We start from the raw sequence: 17906 nt of genomic DNA on the forward strand, positions 1-17906 counted from the left end.
CCTCGGAATGGACTGGTTGGATCTCCTTGCAGTCCAAGGGACTCTCAAGAGTCTTCTCCAACACCACAGTTCAAAAGCATCAGTTCTTCGGCATTCAGCTTTCTTCACAGTCCAACTCTCACAATCATACATGATTACTGGAAAAACCATAGCCTTGGCTAGACGGACCTTAGTTGACAAAGTAATATCTCTGCTTTTGAATATGCTGTCTAGGTTGGTCATAACTTTTCTTCCAAGGAGTAAGAGTCTTTTAATTTCATGGCTGTGATCACCATCTGCAGTGATTTTGGAGCCCCCAAAAACAAAGTCTGACACTGTTTCCACTGTTTCCCCATCTATTTCCCATGAAGTGATGGGACCAGATGCCATGATCTTCGTTTTCTGAATGTTGAGCTTTAAGCCAACTTTTTCACTCTCCTCTTTCACTTTCATCAAGAGGCTTTTTGGCTCTTCTTCACTTTCTGCCATAGGGGTGGTGTCATCTGCATATCTGAGGTTATTGATATTTCTCCTGGCAATCTTGATTCCAATCTTTCTTCCAGTCCAGCGTTTCTCATGATGTACTCTGCATATAAGTTAAATAAGCAGGGTGACAATATACAGCCTTGACGTACTCCTTTTCCTATTTGGAACCAGTCTGTTGGTCCATGTCCAGTTCTAACTATTGCTTCCTGACCTGCATACAGATTTCTCAAGAGGCAGGTCAGGTGGTCTGGTATTCCCATCTCTTTCAGAATTTTCCACAGTTTGTGGTGATCCACATAGGCAAAGGCTTTGGCATAGTCAATAAAACAGAAATAGATGTTTTTCTGGAATTCTCTTGCTTTTTCGATGATCCAGCAGATGTTGACAATCTGATCTCTGGTTCCTCTGCCTTTTCTAAAACCTGCTTGAACATTAGGGAGTTCACGGTTCACATATTGCTGTAGCCTGGCTTGGAGAATTTTGAGCATTACTTTACTAGCATGTGAGATGAGTGCAATTGTGTGGTAGTTTGAGCATTCTTTGGCATTGCCTTTCTTTGGGATTGGAATGAAAACTGACCTTTTCCAGTCCTGTGGCCACTGCTGAGTTTAGGGGCACTGAAAATATGGCCAGACAAAATGTGGATTGTACTCCATTTGCAGATAGCATGTTATTGACTTGCCAGCTCTCTTTCTTTTGGTTATCTTTGGCCATGGCCCTAGATCTTGGGAGGGTAGTATCTTTTTCACTCTCTATGGTGATACATTTTGCATCCATGGATAAGCTATAAAGGGCTAATTGGTTTTGGTTTTGTCATTTGATAGATATGCCTTAGGTGGATTAGTTACTAAGTCATGTCCAACTCTTGCCACCCTATGGACTGTAGCCTGCCAGGCTCCTCTGTCCATGGGATTTTCTAGGCAAGAATACTGGAGTGGATTGCCATTTCCTTCTCCAGGGCATCTTCCCAACCTAGGGATTGAACCCACATGTCCTGCAGTGCAGGCAGATTCTTTAACAACAGAGCCACCAGGCAAGCCCAGATGCCTTTAGTTTAAAAGAAAAAGGAAAGAAAAAAGGTTGTGTGATACTTCTAGGGATATTTACTATTTGTCTTGACTAAAAGTGATAAGATGTTTGCCAGAATTTTTTTTAAGTAGCTCTATGGTCAAAATTTGGCTACATTGGAAGCTGATATTCAGTTTGATAGGAACTGGTTTTTTTTAGATATCCTGTCCTAAGATAGGAATCTTTTGATTTCCATCTTAGTTGGAAATCTCCCTAATGTAAAGAAGCAAATTGAAAAGAATCTAGTGGGATCAGCCCCTTATATCACTCAGATTGCAACCCAATTATTTGAAGAATTAAAAACAACTCTTCTTGTCTTACTAATTGAGTCTTTCTTTATAAGAACAGAAATGCAGCTCTAAAAGCAATTTAAAGCCCATCTATCCTTTTTACCAAACCCTCCCTTGCTTACCTCAAAAAGCTTGTAGATATTGTAAAAGATCTGGACTTAGGAAACAAAATCCTTCTTGGAGAAACTTATATCCTTCTTCTGTGCCTTTGAGATGTAAATATTCTACCTCATCTTCTTTAGGAACCCAGAGCCATTTTTTGGAAATGCAAACTACAGAGAGGTAATTCTTAAAAGAAGGGCAAAAAAAAAAAAGAGTGGTGGGAGGTTGTTTGGATACCAAGGAATGAAAACCTTAAAAATCTTCTCTATTAATGTTATTGTTGTTCAGTTACTCAGTCATGTCAGATTCTTTGTGACCCCAAGGACTGCAGCATGCCAGGCTTCCCTGTCCTTCACAATCTTTTGGAGTTTGCTCAAACTAATGTCCATTGAGTCGATGTTAGTAAAAACTTTAGCCATCTGGGCAGTATGCTATCCATCAGAAGCACAGTCTGGACCCCATTGTTCTTTTTTTTAATTTAAATTTTTTTAAATTGGGAATAGCTACTTTACAATATTGTGTTGATTTCTTTCATATATCAACATGAGTCAGCCATAGGTAAACATATGTCCCTTCCCTCTTGAACCTCTCTTCCACCTCCCACCCTTAACACCTCTCTAGGTTGTCACAGAGCACCTGATTTGAGCTCCCTGAGTCACACCCAACTGTTCTTTTGTAAACTAGTGAGTTTGCATTGTTTTCTACATCTACTGGCTAAAATTTTGGAACAAAAGCTATAAGATCTCTGCATCTGTCTTTATGTTTCTGTATATCATATATGTATATATGCATGTTATAGATGTGTGATTTTTCCACCTCTGTATGGTATTGCCAAAATTAATCTGTGAAGAGCTTTGTTTTAAAGAAAAAGAAATGTATAAATTAAGTATTCTTAACAATTTTAAAAATATAGAAACTAATCCAGTGCTTTTTAAGTTCATGGGCTCTGGGACAATCTTAGGTAAATAAACACTGGTTTAAGTCTGTTGACTTTACTTTAATAGGCATGTCTTCAGAGTTATCAGCATTTAATATAATGCAGACATGGAACTTATATTCTACCCAAGTTCTCTACTAAAATAAGTTCATATCATCCTTATTACAGAATTTATTAGCCAGAAACAGAAAAAACTTAAGATGATGGATATCTGTTCAATGTCTCATGAAATTTTCATGAGTAAGCTAAATATAAGTATTACGAAGAAGTGAATTAAATAGATGTAATTAAGATAAAAGATTATAAATAAACTTTTCAACAATAATTATATTTCATGGTATGTCTTCTGAAAAATAGTTTCTAAAATCTTTTTGGTAACTTGAACTTTAGAGTGAGACTAAGTTAAGTTAAATAATGGATGTTCATTGAGTAAATATATTATTTCCAAATAAGATTAAATATTGAAATACTAATTATTGAACACAGATTTATCTACTTTGATTTTTTACAAAGGAATGAAAGATATTTGGGCTTTTCAGTAAATGTGTTTTGTAACTCATTGAAGAATTTACTACAAGGAAAAACATGCTTCTAGAAACTGTGAACTGTATTTGCAGTTTTGCCATCTACAGAATGCCGGTGTTAACAGTTCACAGTTCAGTTCAGTTCAGTTCAGTCGCTCAGTCGTGTCTGACTCTTTGTGACCCCATGAATTGCAGCATGCCAGGCCTCCCTGTCCACCACCAACTCCCAGAGTTCACTCAAACTGATGTCCATCGAGTCAGTGATGCCATCCAGCTATCTCATCTTCTGCCATCCCCTTCTCCTCCTGCTCCCAATCCCTCCCAGCATCAGAGTCTTTTCCAATGAGTCAACTCTTGGCATGAGGTAGCCAAAGTACTGGAGTTTCAGCTTTAGCATCATTCCCTCCAAAGAAATCCCAGGGCTGATCTCCTTCAGAATGGACTGGTTGGATCTCCTTGCAGTCCATGGGACTCTCAAGAGTTTTCTCCAACACCACAATTCAAAAGCATCAATTATTTGGCACTCAGCTTTCTTCATAGTCCAACTCTCACATCCATACATGACTACTGGAAAAACCATAGCCTTGACTAGACGGACCTTTGTTGGCAAAGTAATGTCTCTGCTTTTGAATATGCTATCTAGATTGGTCATAACTTTTCTTCCAAGAAGTAAGCGTCTTTTAATTTCATGGCTGCAATCACCATCTGTGGTGATTTTGGACCTCCAAAAAATAAAGTCTGACACTGTTTCCACTGTTTCCCCATCTATTTCCTATGAAGTGATGGGACCGGATGCCATGATCTTTGTTTTCTGAATGTTGAGCTTTAAGCCAACGTTTTCACTCTCCTCTTTCACTTTCATCAAGAGGCTTTTTAGTTCCTCTTCACTTTCTGCCATAAGGGTGATGTCATCTGCATATCTGAGGTTATTGATATTTCTCCTGGCAATCTTGATTCCAGCTTGTGCTTTTTGCAGCCCAGCATTTCTCATGTTGCACTCTGCATATAAGTTAAATAAGCAGGGTGACAATATACAGCCTTGACGTACTCCTTTTCCTATTTGGAACCAGTCTGTTGTTCCATGTCCAGTTCTAACTGTTGCTTCCTGACCTGCATATAGATTTCTCAAGAGGCAGGTCAGGTGGTCTGGTATGCCCATCTCTTTCAGAATTTTCTACAGTTTATTGTGATCCACACAGTCAAAGGCTTTGTCATAGTCACTAAAGCAGAAATAGATGTTTTTCTGGAACTCTTTTGCTTTTTTGATGAACCAGTGGATGTTGGTAATTTGATCCCTGGTTCCTCTGCCTTTTCTAAAACCAGCTTAAACATCAGGAAGTTCACGGTTCACATATTGCTGAAGCCTGGCTTGGGCAATTTTGAGCATTACTTTACTAGCATGTGAGATGAGTGCAATTGTGCGGTAGTTTGAGCATTCTTTGGCATTGCCTTTCTTTGGGACTGGAATGAAAACTGACCTTTTCCAGTCCTGTGGCCATTGCTGAATTTTTCAAATTTGCTGGCATATTGAGTGCAGCACTTTCACAGCATCATCTTTTAGGATTTGAAATAGCTCAACTGGAATTCCATCATCTCCACTAGCTTTGTTCATAGTGATGCTTCCTAAGGCCCACTTGACTTTGCATTCCAGGATGTCTGGCTCTAGATGAGTGATCACACCATCGTGATTATCTGGGTTTTGAAGATCATTCTTGTACATTTTTTCTGTGTATTCTTGCCACCTCTTCTTAATATCTTCTGCTTCTGTTAGGTCCATACCATTTCTGTCCTTTATTGAGCCCATCTTTGCATGAAATGTTCCCTTGGTATCTCTAATTTTCTTGAAGAGATCTCTAGTCTTTCCCATTCTATTGTTTTCCTCTATTCCTTTGCATTGATCTCTGAGGAAGGCTTTCTTATCTCTTCTTGCCATTCTTTGGAACTCTGCATTCAGATGCTTATATCTTTCCTTTTCTCCTTTGCTTTTCACTTCTCTTCTTTTCACAGCTATTTGTAAGGCCTGCCCAGACAGCCATTTTGCTTTTTTGCATTTCTTTTCCATGGGGATGGTCTTGATCCCTGTCTCCTGTACGATGTCACGAACCTCATTCCATAGTTCATCAGGCACTCTATCTATCAGATCTAGTCCCTTAAATCTATTTCTCACTTCCACTGTATAATCATAAAGGATTTGATATAATCATAAGGGATTTGATTTAGGTCATACCTGAATGGTCTAGTGGTTTTCCCTACTTTCTTTTATTTAAGTCTGAATTTGGCAATAAGCTTACTTAATTTTCACCAACAATTAAGTTTCTAAGGCTTAAGAATTATAATTTGTATATGTAATTAGATCTACTGGAAATACAGGCATAGCTAGTTTTATTGTGCTTTGCTTAATTGTGCTTCTCAGTTAGCAGGTTTTTTTCCTTCAAATTGAAGGTTTATGGCAACCTTGCATTGAGCAAGTCTATTGGTGCCATTTTTCTAACAGCTTTTTCTCACTTCATGTCTCCATATCACACTTTAATAGTTGTCACAGTATTTCAAACTTTTTCATTATTATTATTTTGTTATAGTGATCAGTGAACAGCAATCTTTGGTGTTAGTATTGCATCTACTTTGGGGAACCACATATCAACAATGAACTTAATTTATAATCGTTGTGTGTGTTCTGATTGTTCCATCAACCAGCCTTTCCCCCATCTCTTTCCTTCTCCTTCATCCTCCCCATAACCTGAGACACAACAATATTGAAATAGGGACAATTAATAACCCTACAATGGCCTCTAAGTGTTCAACTGAAAGAAAGAGTCACACAGCTCTCACTTTAAATCAAAGCTAGAAATAATTAAGCATAGTGAGGAAGTCATGTTGAAAGCTGAGATAGGCCAAAAGCTAGGCTTCTTGTGCCAAACAGTTGGCCAAGTTGTGAATAAAATGGAAAAGTTCTTGAAGGAAATTAAAAGTACTATTCCAGTGAACACACAAATGGTAAGAAAGCTAAATAGACTCTTTGCTAATATAGAGAAAGTTCTAGATGTCTGGGGAGAAGATCAGACCAGCCACAACATTCCCTTAAGCTAAAGCATAACCCAAAGCAAGGCCCTAACTCTCTTCGATTCTACAAAGCTGACAGCAGGTAAGGAAGCTGCAGAAGAAAAGTTTGAAGCTAGCAGAGGTTGGTTCCTGAAGTTTAAGAAATGAAGCCATCTCTGTTACAAAAAATGCAAGATGAAAAACCAAGCGTTGATGTAGTAGCTGCAGCAAGTTTATCCAGAAAATCTATCTAAAATAATGAGTTAATAAAGGTGGCTACACTAAACAACAACAACCAGGTTTCCCTGGTGGCTCAGACGGTAAAGAAACTGCCTGAAATGCATGAGACCTGGGTTCGATCCTTGAGTCAGGAAGATCCCCTGGCGAAGGGAATGGCAACCCACTAGAAAATTCCATGGACAGAGGAGCCTAGTGGGCTACAGTCCATGTGGTCACAAACAGTCAGACACAACTGAGCAACTAACACACACTAAACAACAGGTTTTCAATGTATAAGAAACAGCCTTTTCTCAGAAGGTGCCATCTAGAACTTTCATAGCTTGAAAGGAGAAATCAAGTGTATCTATACAATGGAATATTACTCAGCTATGCAAAAAAAAAAAAAAGATTTTCTCATATATGCTACAACATGGATAAACCTAGAAAACATTATGTTAAGTGAAATAAATCAGATGCAAAAGGTCAAATATTACATAATTCCACTTATGAGGTACCTATAACAGGAAAATTCATAGAGACAGAAAGTAGAATAGAGGTAACCAGGGGTTGAGGGGAAGAGGAATGAGAAATTGTTGTTTGATGATTACAGAGTTCCTGTTTGAGGTTATGAAAAAGTTTTAGAAATACATAGTGGTGTTGGTTGTACAACCTTGTGAATGTAATTAATACCAGTGAATTATGCTCTTGAGATCACCAAAATGGAAATTTAAATTATATATGTATGTGTGTATGTGTATTTACCATACCACAGTTTTAAAAATTAATAATGTAATATACTAAAAAATACTGAATTGTACACTTTAAATGGTATAATATTTTATACCATTTAACACTTTAAATGGCACATATAAATTGTATAATATATGAGCTATATCTCAATAAAGCTGCTTTTAAAAAAGAAAAAGTGAGCACATTGTTCTGTATCTTGCTGTTTTACTTTTAGCAATATATCCTAGCAAACTTTCTAAATCAGAACATAGATAAATTCCTTGTTCTTATTTTTTAATTTACTTATTTATTATAGCTGTGGTTGTGCAGATATACTATGGTTTATTAAGCAGTCCTCTAAGACTAGACACATGGGTTTCTTCCAATCTTTTGTTATTCCAGACAGTGCTACAGTGAATGCTTGTACACACATGTGATTGCATCCCATGAACATATCAAGTCTAATCATATTACTTATGAATTTTAACTAATCTCTTAAGTGAGAATTAAAATCTCCAATTATTATAATTAAGGTTGAGAGTTTTTTGTGTGCTTTAGGGCCATTCATATTTCTTTTTTCTGTGAATTGCTTATGGGCCTGTTGCTATTCTACTGGGGTGGTTGGTCTTTTTTAAATTCCCTTTTTAAGGAACTTTTATATATTAGGAAAGTTAGTCCTTTGCCTTCAATAAAAATTACAAAGATTATTCTCAGTTTGTAATTTGTCTTTTGATTTTACTTATTTTTTATGCTTAAGTTTGAGTTTTTATATAGTCAAATTTATCAAATTTTGAGTCATTCATAAAAAGTCATCCCTGCTGCAAAGTTATCAAGGAATTTGCCTAGTTTTCTTCAATTAGTTTTAATTATTTTAATTTTTATATCTAAAAATTTAAATGGAGTTCATCCAGGCACATATTGTAAAGTATGGATTCAGCTATATCTTTTTCCAGATGTCAGACATCAGCTTTAGCTGTTTCAACAACAGATTTTAAAATGAAGGTCATATTTACCTGAATACTTGAAATTCCATTTTTATTGTATACTCATTTCTGATATATATTGTTTTTGTTTTGGAGTGTTTTTTTTTTTTTCTTTTTTGCCATGCCCTGTGGCTTGTGAGATCTTAGTTCTCCAACCAGGGACTGTACCCGGGCCATGGCAGTGAAAATGCCACATCCTAACCCCTGGAAAGGCAGTTAAAAGTGAAAGTTGCTCAGTTGTGTCCAACTTTTTGGTGGCTCAGACAGTAAAGCGTCTGTCTACAATGTGAGAGACCTGGGTTCGAACCCTGGGTTGGGAAGATTCCCTGGAGAAGGAAATGGCAACCCACTCCAGTACTCTTGCCTTGAAAATCCCATGGACAGAGGAGCTTAGTGCAGGCTATACTATCCATGGGGTCACAAAGAGTGGGGCACGACTGAGTGACTTCACTTTCACTTTCACTTTTGTGACCCCAAGGACTGTAGCCTGCTAGGCTTCTCTGTCCATGGAATTCTCCAGGCCAGAATAGTGGAGTGGATAGCTGCTCCTTTCTCCAGGGGATCTTCCCAACCCTGGGATTGAACCCAGGTCTGCTGCATTTCAGGCAGATTCTTTACTGTCTGAGCCACCAAGGAAGCCCCCTAACCACTGGACTGCCAGTGAATTCCCTGGTAAATATTGTTTTTATTTCTGGACTTTTTATTCTAGTTCCTTAGTTTGTCTGTTCATACACTAGTATCACACTGTTTTAATTAGTAACTTAAAAAAATTACGTCTTCATATGCACCCAGGCTAGTCCTCTCTCATTCCTCTTCCTTTTTAGAGTTCTTCTGGCTGTCTTCACTTATTTTCCTACCCTGTACTCTTTTATCACTACTTTAACCAAGCAGGACCCTATGGGGCTATCCTGGGACAGAACCCTCCCCCATATCCTCTGTTGTAGCTCCTCTGTGAAGTATCTAGATAATAATGTCTGTTGCACATTTCTGGAGTTGTTTTGCAGATGCAAGAAACTCCACCAAATGGAAGAAATTAATTACATGATGACCATGAGCATGTAGGCCCCAGACCTACTGGTGCCTAAAGGACTGATATCAAGAAGCAGAAGATATTAAGAAGAGGTGGCAAGAATACACAGAAGAACTGTACAAAAAAGATCTTCATGACCCAGATAATCACGATGGTGTCATCACTCACCTAGAGCCAGACATCCTGGAATGCAGAGTCAAGTGGGCCTTAGGAAGCATCACTATGAACAAAGCTAGTGGAGGTGATGGAATTCCAGTGGAGCTCTTTCAAATCCTAAAAGATGATGCCGTGAACGTGCTGCACTCAATATGCCAGCAAATTTGGGAAACTCAGCAATGACCACAGGACTGGAAAAGGTCAGTTTTCATTCCAATCCCAAAGAAAGGCAATGCCAAAGAGTGCTCAAACTACCTCACAATTGCACTCATCTCACACGCTAGCAAAGTAATGCTCAAAATTCTCCTAGTCAGTCTTCAATAGCATGTGAACGTCCAGATGTTCAAGCTGGTTTTAGAAAAGGTAGAGGAATCAGAGATCAAATTGCCAACATCTGTTGGATCATCGAAAAAGCAAGAGAGTTCCCCCAAAACATCTACTTCTGCTTTATTGACTATGCCAAAGCCTTTGACTGTGTGGATCACAACAAACTGTGGAAAATTCTTCAAGAGATGGGCATACCAGACCACCTGACCTGCCTCCTGAGAAATCTGTATCCAGGTAAAGAAACAACAGTTAGAAATGGACATGGAACAACAGACTGATTCCAAATCAGCGAAGGAGTACGTCAAGGCTGTATATTGTCACCCTGCTTATTTAACTTATATGTAGAGTACAACATGAGAAATGCTGGGCTGTAAGAAGCACAAGCTGGATTCAAGATTGCTGGAAGTAATATCAATAACCTCAGATACACAGATGACAGCACACTTATCACAGAAAGTGAAGAAGAACTAAAGAGCCTCTTGATGAAAGTGAAAGAGTGAAAAAGTTGGCTTAAAACTCAACATTCAGAGAACTAAGGGCATCCGGTCCCCTCACTTCATGGCAAATAGATGGGGAAACAATGGAAACAGTGAGAGACTTTATTTTCTTGGGCTCCAAAATCAATGCAGATGGTGACTGCAGCCATGAAATTAAAAGATGCTTTTTCCTTGGAAGAAAAGCTATGACCAACTTAGATAGCATATTAAAAAGCAGAGACCATTACCAACAAAGGTCCATCTAGTCAAAGCTATGGTTTTTCCAGTAGTCATGTATGGATGTGAGAGTTGAACTATAAAGAAAGCTGAGCACTGAAGAATTGATATGTTTGAATTGTGGTGTTGGGGAAGACTCTTGAGAGTCCCGTGGACTGCAAGGAGATCCAACCAGTCCATCCTAAAGGAAATCAGTCCTGAATATTCATTGGAAGGACTGATGCTGCAGCTGAAACTCTAATACTTTGGGACCTGATGTGAAGAAGTGACTCATTTGAAAAGACCCTGATGCTGGGAAATGTTGAAGGCGGGAGGAGAAGGGGATGACACAGGATGAGATGGTTGGATGGCATCACCAACTCAATAGACAGGAGTTCGAATAAACTCCAGGAGCTGGTGATGGACAGGGAGGCCTGGCGTGCTGCAGTCCATGGAGTCACAAAGAGTCTGACACGACTGGGCGACTGAACTGAACTGAAAGGACCCCAGTTACCCTGTTAACCCCTGTTACCTCACCATCAACCAATCAGAGAACTGTGCAGGAGCTGATCACTTGCCCTGGGACTCCTCCTCCCTCCCTGTTGCTGTTGTTCAGTGGCTCAGTCGCGTCTGACTCTTTGCGACCCCATGAACTCCAGGCACCCATCTGGAGGTCCATCACCATCTCCCGGAACCTGCTCAAACTCATGTCCATTGAGTCGATGGTGCCATGCCATCTCGTCCTCTGTTGTCCCCTTCTCCTCCTGCCTTAAATCTTTCCCAGCATCAGGGTCTTTTGTAATGAGTCAGTTCTTCACATCAGATAGCCAAAGTATTGGAGCTTCAGCTTCAGCATCAGTCCTTCCAATGAATAGTCATTTCCTTTAACATGAATAGTTGATTTCCTTTAACATTGACTGGTTTGATCTCTTTGCAGTCCAAGGGACTCTCAAGAGTCTTCTCCAGCACCACAGTTCAAAAGCATAAATTCTTCAGCGCTCAGCTTTCTTTATGGTCCAACCCTCCACTTGCCTTTAAAAATGCTTTGCTGAGCCACACTGGGGTGTTCAGGCTCTCTGAGCATTAGTTGTCCTGAACTACTTGTGTGGCAACTTAAATGCTGCACTTTCTTCTACCACAACCTGGTGAAGCTGTGCATCTCAGACTGAGACTTGAACTCACATGCCAGGACTTGAACATGGCCAAACCCAGACTGGGACTTGAACCCACGGTCTTTTAACTGAGATTACACCTGGTCTCAGGATTTACTGAAGCTCAGATTCTTGATGTCTCATCTCAGAATGAATTCAGGGAGAAACAAAGTGATAGGTAAGAAGTGGATTTACTTAGAGAAAAACACACTCCACAGACAGAGTGTGGGCTAGCTCAGAAGGTGAAAGCGGCACTAAGATATGGGATTGTCAGTTTTTATGGGGTTGAGTAATTTCTTAGGCTAATTAGTGGGAACAGTATTCCAGCTATTTGGGGGAGCGGGTGGGGATTTCCAGGAATTGAGCCACTGCCCACTTTTTCACCTTTATGGTTGGCCTTGGAACTGCCATGGTGCCTGTGGGTGTGTCATTTAGCTTGTTGATGTGTATATAATGAGGCTCAAGGTCTAGTGGAAGTTGACTGTCTCTCAACTTGGATCTATTTGGTTCTAATCAGTTTATGTCAAGTCCTTGAACTATGTCATTCTTTTAAAATTTGTGACCTGCCCCATTCCCTCCTGTTTCACCATGTCAGTAGTTTGGTTTTACTGGGCATAGGTAAGCAGACCCAAGTTTGGTTTGGTAACACTATCTTATAACCATTTATCTCTCAAACAAGCAGGATTCTATGGGGCCCTCCCTGGTACAAATCCTTATCATGTCCCTCATTTCTTGTTTATAGGAAATAGGCTTCATTCATCCCCCTTGACCTTCTCTGAGTTCCAAAGGGCAGATTCAAACATTTGCTAATCAGGGAAGGAAACTGATGCAGAAACAAGGGAGGAGACATCAAGAGACAATAGTGCAGGACTTCCTTGGTGGTCCAGTGGCAAAGAATTCATTTGCCAGTGCAGGAGACAGGAGTTCGATCCCTGCTCTGGGAAGATTCCACATGCCAACGGGAGAGGGGGCAGGCAACTAAGCCTGTGTGCCACAACTACTGAACCCATGCTCTGCAGCCTGAGGGCCACAACTACTGAGCTCATGTGCTACAACTACTGAAGCCCCTGGGCTTTAGAGCCCATACTTCATGACAAAAGAAACCACCGCAGTGAGAAGCCCTTGCATTGCAACTGGAGAGTGGTCCCTGCTTGCTGCAACTAGAAAAAGCCTGCAGGTAGCAATGAAGACCCAGCACAGGCAAAAATAAAAATGAAGTCGCTCAGTCGTGTCCGACTCTTTGCAACCTCATGGACTGTAGCTTATCAGGCTCCTCCATCCATGGGATTTTCCAGGCAACAGTACTGGAGTGGGCTGCCATTTCCTTCTCCAGAGGATCTTCCTGACCCAGGGATAGAACCCAGATCTCCCACACTGTAGGCAGATGCCTTACCATCTGAGCCACCAGGGCAAAAACAAAACTATGTTTAAAAAAAAAATCAACTTAAAAAAAATATTGCAGCCTTGGGGCAGGGTCCTGATTCCTCTTCAAGGACTACACATAACAATACTTTGAGTTCTGCAGGAATTAAGGCTCCCACCCAGGTGGAGTATAGCAACTTCAGGTAACTTTTGCCTATAAAAACTTTTCCCCTAAAACTGAAACCATGCACCTCTGATTGGGACTCGAACCCAGTCTAAACCCAGATTGGGACTTGAACCTATAGTCTTTTAATTAGAATCAGTCACCTGGTGTCTGGACTTACTGAGGCTCAAGCTCTTTTCTGTCTTGGCACAGAAAGAATTCAGTGAGAGGCAAAGTGATAGGTAAGAAGTAGATTTATTAATATAGGCCACTTCTGAGAGATGCAAGAAGGCAGGGAGCAGGCTCTACCCTAAGGATTAAGCGGGTTATATTTTTATAATCAAAGGAAAGTGGGTTTGGGGAAAAAGACTGCTTCTTCCTTATTCTTCGAGTAGACATCAGGCTTACATCATTAGCTCCTTCTTCTCATTGGGCAGGAGAGTGTCTGATCCTTTGAGGTCACACTAGGACCATCATAGTGCTTATTCAAATCAGCAGAAGGGTGGTAACATTTTTTCTTTCATTTAATGACCTGGGGTATATCTCATGTTTTTATTTATGACTCTATAGTTAAGCAAGCCAGCTTCATTCCACAACATTCCAATAGCTTTCTTGAGCGATCATTAACTTACAGTGGTCTTCCAAAGTTCTCTATGTTCCTCTCTCTATCTATAATCCCACTGAGACTTCTACAACTACCTGTATAACTATCTTCTTCTATCCCTATCAAAACCATCAGGAAGTTTGGGGGTTTTGAGCACAAGCCACCTTCTCTCCTTGCATCAGTTCAGTTTAGTTCAGTCGCTCAGTCGTGTCTGACTCGTTGCGACTCCATGAATCGCAGCACGCTAGGCCTCCCTGTCCATCACCAACTCCCGGAGTTCACTCAGACTCACGTCCATTGGGTCAGTGATGCCATCCAGCCATCTCATCCTCTGACATCCCCTTCTCCTCCTGCCCCCAATCCCTCGCAGCATCAGAGTCTTTTCCAATGAGTCAACTCTTCGCATGAGGTGGCCAAAGTACTGGAGTTTCAGCTTTAGCATCATTCCTTCCAAGGAAATCCCAGGGCTGATCTTCAGAATGGACTGGTTGGATCTCCTTGCATAGCCCTACAGTGAAACTTTCTTTGCTCTGAACTCTGATGTTTCAGTTTGTCTGGCCTCACCGTGTGTGGGGCACAGGAATTTGTGTCCAGTAATAGCCAACAGGCTAGAATCAAGTTTGCAACATTATCTACTCCATTTTATCAAGTCTGCATTTTTTAGCAGAAATTGAATAAATCACTTTCAATTGGGCTCCCCTTGTGGCTCAGCTGGCAAAGAATCTGCCTGCAATGCGGGAGACCTGGGTTCAATCCCTGGGTTGGGAAGATGCCCTGGAGAAGGGAAAGGCTCCCCACTCCAGTATTCTGGCCTGGAGAATTCCATGGACTGTATAGTCCATGGAGTCATGAAGAGTTGGACACGACTGAGAGACTTTCACTTTCACTTGCAATAAAATGGTCAGTGCAACTTGGTAAACAAGTTTTTTCACTTAAGCACTTTCTTGTTATTACAATCTTTATAAACATAACATTCCCTAATTTCTATAACTGTTCATCTACTATTGGACACTTTCTGTTGTCCCCTATTGTTTCTATTCCTTTTCATCATGAAAAACAAAACAAAAACCCTACAATGAATATCTTTATGATTAAGGACTCTTTATATTGTCTTTGGCACTGGTCTTTAGTGGGATTAATGAAGTGGCATCTATAAGATTGTGCATAGATATTATCAAACTTTTTACTTGCTTATATTCTTACAAGCTAGTGCATGCAGCATCAGCTTTGCTACACTTTTCTCATCAGCAATTGATTACCTCAGTGCTTTGAAAGGTCACTTAGAGTCTAAGTCTTGGAGTATTTTAAGTATGCAAATGTGAGATGAGTGGGCTCCATTGGGTTGGGATTAGTTGTAGCCAATGGGGGAGGTTAGATTGCCCAGCAACTGTGAATTGTTCTTCTGTTTGTTTTTATGTCTGCTTTTTGCTTTTCTTAATTTTGACTGAATTATGTTTTAACAAATAAGGTTTCCAAAGACAGTGAGGAAAGGTAGAGATCAGGAAGGAATAGTTTTATTACAGTTTCATTATGGATTAAATAGAAACTGTTCTCTATTTTGAATAAGTTACTCATAAACTTTTGGAACCCATTGAAAAACTGGAGGCTACATGAATTATGTTTTAGTACAGTGGGTAGGGGCTTCCCTGATAGCTCAGTTGGTAAAGAATCTGCCTGCAATGCAGGAGACCCCGGTTCAATTCCTGGGTTGGGAAGATACCCTGGAGAAGGGACAGGCTACCCACTCCAGTATTCTTGGGATTCCCTTGTGGCTCAGCTGGTGAAGAATCCTGCTGCAATGTGGGAGACCTGGGTTCGATCCCTGGATTGGGAATTTCCCCTGGAGAAGGGAAAGGCTACCCACTCCAGTACTCTGGCCTGGAGAATTCCATGGACTGTATAGTCCATGGGGTTGGACACGACTGATCGACTTTCACTTTCACTTCACAGTGGGTAGGTAAGACACCTGTATTCACAGTGAAAATGCTTATTAGTGCTGACTGAAAAAAAAAAAAACACCTATTCAAAATAGGAATTAATTTAAAAAATCAGGAGGATCATAGCACCTTTTAGAGTCTGTTAAACATTAAACCATTCATCACTGAGCCAACAAAATAACAGCTTTTTTGGTACTGGGAAAGAAAAGACTCACACTAGTAAAATAAATTATACAACTAACTTGGTTGAGGTAATGGCAAGGGCATATCACTGTAAGAAAACAAAAGGAAGAGTGTTTAAAAAGTTCCTTCTCAACCCTTAAGTGCGCTACAGAAATAATTGCCTTTAATTCATTTTTGGACATGTTTAGGATGCATTTTAGATTCAAAAGTTCATTTTTTGGCATCTTAAGAGCAGTGTTTTGTTTCCGTTTTCTCCCTCTTTTCTCCATAATCATTTGATGCTAAATATCATTGCCTTGACAGGAAAGTGACTTCTTTCTGTAGTTGGCAGATAGTGCTAGAAGTAGATGAAAGTGTTTGGATGTCATTGGCCCAGTCAATCCTCTTCCAATTTGTAATTTTGCTCTTCTGATTTGTAATTTTTCTCTCTTCTTTCAGTGGCCCATCATTTGCTATTTCTCTTATCTGTTAGCACCTCACTGGGAGTGGGGAGACAATGGGGAGGAAGTCGTTTATGAACTCAAAAGTGTTAACTCTTGGAAAAAATTTCAGTGACGACCTCAGAAGTTATGTCCCTCAAAGTTATTTTGTTTCCAAAACATGTAATTGTGGAGCCCTATACCTTCCCTTGTGGCTCAGCTGGTAAAGAATCTGCCTGCAATGCGGGAGATCTGGGTTCGATCCCTGGGTTGGGAAGATGCCCTGGAGAAGGGAAAGGCTCCCCACTCCAGTATTCTGGCCTGGAGAATTCCATGGACTGTATAGTCCATGGTCGCAAAGAGTCGGATATGACTGAGCAACTTTCACTTTCATACCAGGGTTACAGGTATGGAGCCCTCCACCAAGGTTCGGTTCAGTTCAGTTCAGTTCAGTTCAGTCGCTCAGTTGTGTCCGACTCTTTGAGACCCCATGAATCACAGCACGCCAGGCCTCCCTGTCCATCACCAACGTCCGGAGTTCACTCAGACTCACGTCCATCGAGTCAGTGATGCCATCCAGCCATTTCATCCTCGGTTGTCCCCTTTTCCTCCTGCCCCCAATCCCTCCCAGCATCAGAGTCTTTTCCAATGAGTCAACTCTTCACATGAGGTGGCCAAAGTACTGGAGTTTCAGCTTTAGCACCATTCCTTCCAAAGAAATCCCAGGGCTGATCTCCTTCAGAATGGACTGGTTGGATCTCCTTGCAGTCCAAGGGACTCTCAAGAGTCTTCTCCAACACCACAGTTCAAAAGCATCAATTCTTCGGCGCTCAGCCTTCTTCACAGTCCACAGAATAAAAATCTCTGGAACTGACCAAAGCCCATAGCAACTGTTGCCATGAGCCTCCAGATCTAAACCAGCCAGTTCTCTGACCCCGAAGTAGGTGAAATACCTACTGGATTACCCACCCTATAGCATCCTAAAGTGAAAGTGAAAGTTGCTCAGTCGTGTGGGACTGTTTGCAACCCCATGAACTATACAGTCCATGGAATTCTCCAGGCCAGAATACTGGAGTGGGTAGCCTTTCCCTTCTCCAGGGCATCTTCCCAACCCAGGGATTGAACCCAAGCCTCCCACACTGCAGGCAGATTCTTTACCAGCTGAGCTACAAGGGAAGCCCATATGGCATCCTGCTGCTGCTGCTAAGTCGCTTCAGTCGTGTCCAACTCTGTGTGACCCCAGAGATGGCAGCCCACCAGGCTCCCCCGTCCCTGGGATCCTCCAGGCAAGAATACTGGAGTGGGTTGCCATTTCCTTCTCCAATGCATGAAAGTGAAAAGTGAAAGTGAAGTCTGTCAGTCATGTCTGATTCCTAGCGACCCCATGGACTGCAGCCTACCAGACTCCTCTGTCCATGGAATTTGCCAGGCAAGAGTACTGGAGTGGTTTGCCATTGCCTTCTCCCTATGGCATCCTAACCAATAACCTAATACCATCCTTCTAGTAGAAATTTTCTATCTTGAGA

The sequence above is a fragment of the Budorcas taxicolor genome, chromosome X (genome assembly GCF_023091745.1).
Source record: "Budorcas taxicolor isolate Tak-1 chromosome X, Takin1.1, whole genome shotgun sequence".
NCBI lineage: Eukaryota > Metazoa > Chordata > Mammalia > Artiodactyla > Bovidae > Budorcas > Budorcas taxicolor.